Genomic DNA, 10,051 nt, shown 5'->3' on the forward strand with positions numbered 1-10,051 from the left:
TTCTCTTTTATTCTCTATTCTCTGACTAACTCTCTTAACTCTCTTTCTGACTAACTATCTCTCTTATTCTCTCTCTCTGACTAACTCTCTCTCTAACTCTCTCTCTTATTCTCTTCTCTCTAACTCTCTCTCTATTCTCTCTCTCTAACTCTCTCTGACAACTCTCTCTCTTATTCTCTCTCTCTAAACTCTCTCTCTTATCTCTCTCTAACTCTCTCTCTTATCTCTCTCTCTAATCTCTCTCTTACTCTCTCTCTCTCTTATTCTCTCTCTCTGACCCTCTCTCTTATTCTCTATTCTCTCTCTAACTCTCTCTCTTATTCTCTCTTACCTCTCTCTTATTCTCTCTCTCTGACCAACCCTATCTCTTATTCTCTCTCTCTGACCAACCCTCTCTCTTATTCTCTATCTCTGAATCTCTCTCGCTCTTATTCTCTATCTCTGAGTCTCTCTCTTGACTAACTCTCTCTCTCCGGACCTTTTTTGGAACACCATTGTTTTTGTCTTACTGAGTTCAATGTCAAGGCCCAGTCTGAAGTAATCTGTGCAGGAGATCTAGGTGCTGCTGTAGGCCCTCCTTGCTGGGGACAGACGCACCAGATCATCTGCAAAAAATATACATTTTTCTTCAGAGTCTCTCATATTGACTGTGCCCCTCTCTCTCGCTCCACAGTGACAGAGATGCTGGTGAATGTTCTCAGTATCTGTTCAGATGATGAGCTCAGGAGAATGATGGAGAGGAAGAGGTCTATGATGGTAATCATATCTTTATAAATAGATATAGATAATAGAAAAAGACCTGTTACATCCCAAATGGGACACAGACACTTTGATTGGTTCCATTTTTATGTCTATTCAACCTTCCTTTTCACTTCCTTGTTATTGGTGGCCGTGTTTACTCCTCTGTGATTGGTTCCCTCCAGCCAATGCAGCGGCAGCTTAGGAAAGAGTGATCAGGAACAAGATCCGTGCCATAGGAAGATGGCCAAAATGTTCCAAGTGTGTACGGTGAGTGAGTTTGTGTGTGTGTGTATACTTTTGTGTGTACCGTGGCTTGCGCAAAGTATTCACCCCCCTGGGTATTTTTCCTATTTTGTTGCCTTACAACCTGGAATTAAAATGGATTTTTGGGGTTGTATCATTTGATTTACACACCATGCCTACCACTTTGAAGATGCAAAATATTTGTTATTATGAAACAAACAGAAATAATACCAAAAAACTGAAAACTTGAGTGTGGCAAAACTATTCACCCCCAAAGTAAATACTTTGTAGAGCCACTTATTGAATTAGGCAAGTCAGTTAAGAACAAATTCTTATTTACAATGACAGCCTAGGAACAGTGGGTTTACTGCCTTGTTCAGGAGCAGTATGACACATTTTTACCTTGTCAGTTCAGGGATTCTATCTAGCAACCTTTCGGTTACTGGCCCAACGCTCTMACCACTAGGCTACCTGCCACCTCTGCTTAGTGGTGTTGCAGACCCCGGAGCCTTTCAGAGCAGGTGTGTATATATACTGAGATCATGTGACAGATCATGTGACACTTAGATTGCACATATGTGGACTTTATATACTTTACTGTATCTAGACTTTTCTATTGTGTTATTGACTGTACATTTATTTATTCCATGTGTAACTCTGTGTTGTTGTTTGTGTCYCACTGCTTTGCTTMATCTTGGCRAGGTCGCWGTTGTAAATGAGAACTTGTTCTCAACTGGCTTACCTGGTTAAATAAAGGTGAAATAAAAAAMAATAAAATGTAACTAATAATGTGACTTCTTWAGGTAATTGGTTGCACCAGATCTTATTTYGGGCTTCATAGCAAAGGGGGTGAATACATATGCACGCACCACTTTTCAGGTTTTAATTTGTAATAATTTTTTTATAAAAGTTTTTTTTTTCATTTCACTTCAGCAATTTGGACTATTTTGTGTATGTCCATTAAATGAAATCCAAATAAAAATAAATTTAAATTACAGGTTGTAATGCAACAAAATAGGAAAAATGCCAAGGGGGAGGAATACTTTTGCAAGGCACTGTAAGTGTCCGAATGTGTGCAGGAGCATGTGAGACTGTGTATGTTCGTTTCTAATCCTATGTATGTATGTGTGTGTTTTAGGGAGGAGAGTGAGAACGTACTGACCCTGAAGGGACTGACACCCACTGGCATGCTGCCCAGTGGAGTTCTGTCAGGAGGCAAGCAGACTCTGCAGAGCGGTGAGTACACACACAGACAGACAGACAGACAGACAGACAGACAGACAGACAGACAGAACAGCAGACAGACAGACAGACAGACAAGACAGACAAGACAGACAGCACAGACAGACATCCCTCACACAACATACAACAGTACAACACTGGCCAAACAAGCCCACACACACATACACACACTGGCAAACAAGCCCACACACACATACACACTTTCTCCAACATACACATACACACATACACACTTTCTCACAATATACACATACACACACTGGCAAACAAGCCCACATACACATACACACACTGGCAAACAAGCCCACATACGACATACACACTTTCTCACACACTTTCTCTCTGTCTGCCTCTCTCTCTGTCTGCTCTCTTCTGTCCGCCTCTCTCTTCTGTCTCCTCTCTCTCTGCGTCTCTCTCTTCTCTCTCTCGCTCTCTCTCGCCTCTGCCTCTCTCTCTGCCCTGCCTCTCTCTCTGCCTCTGCCTCTCTCTCTGCCTCTCTCCCTCTGTCCTCTGCCTCTCTTTCCGTCTCTGTCTCTCTGCCTGACTGTCTCTGTCTCTCTGCTCTATTCGCTCTGCCCCTCTCTCTCTCTATCTCTCTCACTCTCTCTCTCTGCTCTCTTTCGCTCTGCCGTCTGCCTCTTTTGCTCTCTCGTCTCTGCCTCTCGTTCTCGGCTCACTCTGCCTCCTCTCGCCCGCTGCTGCCTCTCCTCGCTCTCTCACTCTGCCTTCCTCGTCTCTCGGCTCCTCTCTCTGCACTTCGCTGCTCTCTCTCTCCCTTCTCTTGCCTGCTCTCTCGCACTCTCGTTCTGCCGTCTCTCTCGTCTGCCTTGCTCTGCCTCTCTCTCGCTGATCTGCTCTGGCTCTGCCTCTCTCTTGCTGCCTCTCTCTCGCTCTCTACGCTCTGCCTCTCTCTTCCTCTCTCTGCCTCTCTCGTCTATCCTCTATTCCATGTTCGTCCTCTGTCAATCACTCCGTCACTCCTCACCTCACTACAACTGATAGTACTAATAGCCTGGTATATTGTGTGAGCTAACGCTAGCTAATGAACGTGCTAAACACCAGACACCCCTCAGCACTGAAGGCTGCAATGCTGCTGTGAGGGTTTTGCATGAATAACCCTCACCCTCCCTCTCTCTCTCTCTCTCTCTCTCTCTCTCCTCTCTCTCTCTCTCTTCTCTCTCTCTCTCTCTCTTCTCTCTTCTCTCTCTCTCTCTCCTCTCTCTCTCAGCTACCATTGAGGCCATTGAAGCCATCGATCTCTTGAGGACTCAGAAGGTAAATTCCCCTCATTCATCGACAATTAGAGTGAGTGTGTGTGGTGAAGAGCATGAAAAGAGGGGATGAGGCATGGCGACCCATCTACGCCATACACTTACCACACAATGCATTGAGCTCTTCTAAACAACTGCTCATGTGAAGCATGACTCTTTCTTCTCTGCTCACACACACACACACTCCCCCAGACACACACACACAAATTGCCTCACACACACTTCCCTCAGACACACAACACACACACACCACTGCTCACACAGACTTCCCCCAGACACACTCCACACAGGCAACACACACTCCACACACACCACCACCACAGTACGACAAATGACTAATCAGGAGTGTGTGTCGGCTGGAGAGGAAATCTGACCCTACGATAACCAATATCGTCCCACATCGCAATACACGTCCCTACACAATATACATTCATCCTAAGCAATACACCGTCCCTACACAAATACACAGATACCTACAACAATTCGTCCCTACACAAATACCCGTCCCTACACAAATACACCGTCCCTACACAAATACATCATCCCTACTACAAAATACACACACACACACCACCAAATAGCAATCATCCCTACACAAATTACATCTCCTACACAAATACATCATCCTACACAAATACACCTCATCTACACAATACATATCCCTACACAATATACATCATCCCTACACAAATACACCGTACCCTACACAATACATCATCCTACACAAATACATCATACCTACACAATACCTCTCCCTACACAAATACATTCATCCCTACACAAATACTCTCCTACACAAATACATCATCCCTACACAAATAACAAAAATCCACTCAAATAAAATCCCCGTCCCTACACAAATACATCACCCTACATACAAATACAATCATACCTACACAAATACATCAATCCTACACAAATACAATCATCCTACACTCAAATAATCATCTCCCTACACAAATACACTCGTCCTACACAAATACATCATCCCTACACCAAATACAATCAATACACAACAAATAAATCATCCCTACACAAATGCAAACCGTCCCTACACAAATACATCATACCTACACAAATACATCATCCCTACACAATACAACCGTCCCTAACACCAACTACTCAAACTCCTACACAAAATCACATCACCTACACTAACACATACCTCGTCCCTACACAAAACACATACCTACGTCATACACAAATACACGTCTACCTCACAATACTCACCTCCCTAACCCAAATACATCATCCCCTACACAAAACCCTCCGTCCCCTAACACAATAATACCATCATACCCCTACCACATATACATCATCCGCATACTACACAAATACATCATCCCTAACAAAACAATCACATCCCCTACACAAGATCACATCAACTCTACCACACAATACCATCACCTACACAAATACATCAACCATACACAAATACTCATCCTCCCAAATACCACTCCTACACAAATACATCATCCCTACACATAAAACATCACCCTACAACAGAATACAATCATCCCTACACCAAATACTCAGTACCTACATCAAATACATCATCCCTACACAAGATACATCATCCCTAATCACCAAATACACTCCATTCCCCTACACAACTCACAACTCATCTACCACACCAAATACAGTCACCTACACAAATACATCACCCCTTACACAATATAACATCATCCTCCTACAACAAATACACCGTCCTACACAAATACATCATCCTACACAAATACATCATCCTACAACAATACATCCACTACAAAACACCGTCCCTCACACCAAATACATCATCCCTAACACACAATACATCATACCTACCACAAATACATCAATACCTACACCGAACCTCTGCTCATTTCGGTTTGGTACCACGAACATTGTCTGTGTGGAGCCTGTGGAGTTTTGCATTGGAAATGTGATGTTCCAAAAAAACACAAGACCACTACAGTCTTTATGTCGACTGTCAGTCGGCAGTAGGCTACTGTTGATGGAATGGAATTTCAGTGTACCTCCTGAATTGACTGGAATTGAAATGGAATTCACCTCAACCCTGGTAGCAAGTGCACCGTAACTACATTGTGTGTGTATTACACGAGCGTGAGTATATGTGTGTGTGTGTATTAGATGAGTCTGTAACTGAGTTGTGGTCTGCCTCCCCAGCGATCCGAGGCTTCTCTCCTCAACATAAGATCAATAGCTTTGCGGAGGCCAAGGGTCTGGACCGGATCAACGAGCGCATGCCCCCTCGGCGTGACGCCGTCAACAGTGTGGGTGTCTCCATGGGCCGCATGAACATGGGGGAGCCCAACGGCACCGACAACAACAGCAATATACAGTGATGCACACACACACATTTATACATAAACACTAATACACACACTTAGATATAAAGTACATACCCACACATACACACATTTGACTTACACACTTAAAGTAAAACACACTTACGGTAAACACATACTTAGACATACACTTAAACAGGGATCATACAGAACACACAGTAAACATATAGATCTACACGTATACACTAATGGTACACACACCATCCTCCTCCCCCTACCCTGGCCTGTTGCTCCCCAGCCCTTCTCTCTACCCGTGTGACAAGACTGTGCCATGGATGGATCAGACCTCCTATTYGACAAACTGTACTGCAGGTTCCATCACTCCCCGACCTGGTCACACACTACTACAGACCCCTGACCACCTGACCACACTACACTACGGAACACTCTACTGGACGTTCTGGAACACTCCAATGCAAAACAAAGAGCTACTGTTCTGTTCTAATTGTGTAGTGGGGCTGACTGGGTGACAGATGTTACCTTTCTGTTGTGTTGGGGGCAGAGGGAGGGTGGGGCTGACTGGGTGACAGATGTTACCTTTCTGTTGTGTTGGGACAGGGGAAGGGTGGGGATTGGGGAGTGAAGGCATGTAGGTGAGAGGTCGACGGGAGCTGAGGTGGCATGCGGGGGAGGTACTACCTGTCCGTGATTTACAGTTTCCTCTTCTCAWTTTAAAACAGGAAGTTGTGTCAGCCCTGTCGGTGGTTTACTTCATTCATTTTATTTTATAAGATATCTAGATAGGGTGATGGATAGTTGTCATGGCGTCTGTGAGTTTATTTGTGTATGCGTTTGCATCTGCGTGTGAAATTTGAATGCCATTTTCATCTGCAAACATACATGGTAGTGCTTTCGAATATGTTTTGCTACTAGTACTATATYATAATAACAGGACATTGAAATTAAACATACTATTTATTAACTTCAAGGAAAAGGTYAAGTTGTCACAAGGTTCAAAATGCAGTCTTATTACCTGAGTGTTCTCCATCTTATTAAGCCAATATGCTCCACTGGCCAGTTAGCCAGTGCTGAGGTGGCACACAGAGTTCACAGTACACTCACTACACCCCAGGTAGACACGGCCTCTAAAGTCAGATAAACAAAACTGACCGTTCATCACATTTAGGGGCAATGTCTGTCTGTTCCACTCTTATGTTCTATTGCTGCCAAGTCAGATGATTTCCAAAACTGATCTTATTTCAGTTTTAAGGACACCTTTTTACCACTTTTACATATTTTACTTGCTGGGACTATCTACACTTTTATGTTCTATTGCTYCCAAGTCAATCATAGAAATAGAAKGCATAGAATGGACACCTGTATGTTTGTTGGCATGCAATCAGAATCAGCAATGAGTGAAGTCTGTTCTATGCATTCCATTTCTATGGTGCTGTCCAGTAGCCTATAACCTGTGTCGGCTGTACTGGAGTAAGTCCCTATATATGCTGTTTTGTTCTACTTTGAAAATGAAATGGTGTTTTTGGCTGAGTGTGAACAGTGACTAACAGAAGGTTATTTCTGTTATTTATTTGTAAAGCATTTATAAACGCATCAGTGCATGCAATTAAGTTATTTGATAATAATAATGTGAAATTCTATTTGTGCCGTGTTTCAGTATGGTAAGTTATTTTTTATCTTCTTGCTTCAAATGAACTAAGGGATGATATTTATTTGTGAAAAAAACATTTTCCAGTTTTTATTTTATTTTGGGGATTTTGTTTTTTATTTCATTTGAGGTTTTTCATGACTGTATTATGAGTTAATGTATTATTTTATTTTGATGCTGTACAGACTAGACGTTTGTATGAGGTGCCATGCGTTGTGACTCTATCGCTCCTCTCTGATGTGCAGGAGTTATTTTGAAACCTACACTTAGAAAAAAGGGTTCCAAAACGGATCTTCGGTTGTCCCTATAGGAGAACCCTTTTCGGTTCCAGGTGGAACCGTTTTTGCTTCCAGGTAGAACTCTTTTGGGTTCCATGTAGAACCCTCTGTGGAAAGGGTTCTAAATGGAATTCAGAAGGGTTCTACCTGGAACCAAAAAGGGTTCTTCAAAGGGTTCTCCTATGGGGACAGCCAAAGAACCCTTTTAGGCACTAGATAGCACCTTTTTTTCTAAGAGTGTACAATAGTGTGAATGAATAACCGTACTATAAAAAGACACAGACTTACATTCAGGCAGCCAAAGCATGATTGCATGGTAAACTCATCTGTAAAAGCAGACACAGTTACAGAAGTTGTCTCAAACATTTTAAAGGAAAAGTGTATTCTCTAATCATAATTCTTAAATTATATTCTTGTTATTTAATATTATTATTATTATATTTATGATTAACATTATTCTTAAGCTCTCTGCTAATTGCTCTTGCGTTTTGCTGATCCTTGTTTGGTCTCATTGTGCTTTATTTTGAGAGGTGAACTTACCGGAGACCTCGTGCCATATAGTTTGTGCCATGGTTCTCTCTCGGACTCCCTTATTACACAAACTGTAAGCATGCCCCATGGGACAAACCACTTTTTTACTCTTGAATAAAATATGCATGAACCTTTGGCATACTTCTGTTTATGGCCTGTCTCACYTCAGAGTTAGACGTTCATCCATGTTTCTCACACATCAAATGTCGAAGTGGTTCCAGTTCCAAATGTCAAAGTGTTTAAGGTCAGGCATTAACTCTGAATTTGAACGGTTTCTATTGCTGGATTCGAACATGCAACCTTCTGAAACAGAGGCAGATGCTTACGCATCCCCATGCACAACGCCCTACCGAAACCTKCTTGAAGGTAACAGTGTTCACTGTTGCCCCTAGTGGCCGGTTTCCACGTCATCTCCCGACCTCCTCAGACATGGATGGATGTCGAATACTGACTTTTATCACGGCTGATCTGGCTGGTTCATTAACTCCTTCATACAAGACAAACGCTACAGAAACGCAACCACATCGCGAACACACACACACCACACCACACACACATCACAGACACACACCACACACACACACACACACACACGACACACACACACACACACACACACACACACAACCACACAACACACACCAACACACACACAACAGACACACAACCACTTCACACACACACAGCCCACACACACAACACACACACGGTGCCAAAGGCTCTTTCTGACATAATAGGGGCGGGTTCCAATCCATCAAGAGGATACATTTCAATTTGATTCATGAATTAGACATTTGCTTTATTTTCTCGGAAAAGAGGAAAACAAGTTCAATATACTCCAGCCATGATCACCTTGTCGCTGTAGCTTCATTCACCTCAGGCAATAGGGGATTTAACATTCTACAAACACGTCATACAACAATTAGCCTGCTACGCACTAGCTCAGCACCGGGATTAGAACTATAGTTTAGTTTAATGTCAAGTCAAACAGCAGTTACATAGACAATACCATCTAGTACAGCTGTCTTTAGCTACCTCTGCAATGTGTTGAGAAAAAGTCCTGCCGTTTCATGCAGCTGCGTCGATGAGGCTCTCTACAGAGAGGAAGAGGCTAAATGAGAGGTTTCATTATCACCAAAATCCGACCAAAATGATCCGACCAAAATGATCCCAATGKGTTTCTATGGGGTTATTTTGGAACTAAACTTGTCGCCTGCCTTCGCACCTTTGGGAAGACTCCCGTTGTTAGGYCGGAGACATACYTGTAAGCYTTTCGTCATTGTATACAGATCTCTGTTCTCCACAAACCCAGCTGGTTGCCAGCCACACAAACAGCCTTCCCCTCCCGCTCCCAAGTGTCCGCATGGTATTCAAATCAGACCAGCTGACACTGATAAACTGCATTTACCTTTTAATCGGGATTGGAATGATTTTAGTTGCCTATTTTAAATTGTTTGTGTTGAGCTAGTGTATGGCAATACCCAATTGACACCCCTGCTTAATATTCATCTCATACAGAAGTCCACACCTGGATAGGTACTGTACTTGCTGTGATGTTCTGTGTAATAACACACTTATAAGGTTTGAGTAGACTGGAGAGAGGTGGGTTGACTGAAACTTGTTAAATCACTTCCCGAACAGGTTATCATAAGAACACATACTGTATGGTTAATCAGAGACGTGGCAGCTGTAGCAGTATATTTAAACAGTGATAAATCGGGTTGTAAAAACACCCATGCCTCTTCCTCCACTCCCTGTTCCACTACTGTTACCTATTACAGTACATCAACC

The 10,051-nt window shown here is 42.8% G+C and overlaps 1 pseudogene; it reads left to right on the top strand.

The window, feature by feature from the left end:
• LOC111965970 (protein phosphatase 3 catalytic subunit alpha-like) overlaps positions 1–6,055 on the top strand; it is a 27,779-nt pseudogene extending 21,724 nt beyond the window's left edge.
• The last annotated feature ends 3,996 nt before the right edge of the window (positions 6,056–10,051 follow it).

The sequence above is a fragment of the Salvelinus sp. IW2-2015 genome, linkage group LG6.2, assembly GCF_002910315.2.
Source record: "Salvelinus sp. IW2-2015 linkage group LG6.2, ASM291031v2, whole genome shotgun sequence".
Classification (NCBI taxonomy): Eukaryota; Metazoa; Chordata; class Actinopteri; order Salmoniformes; family Salmonidae; genus Salvelinus; species Salvelinus sp. IW2-2015.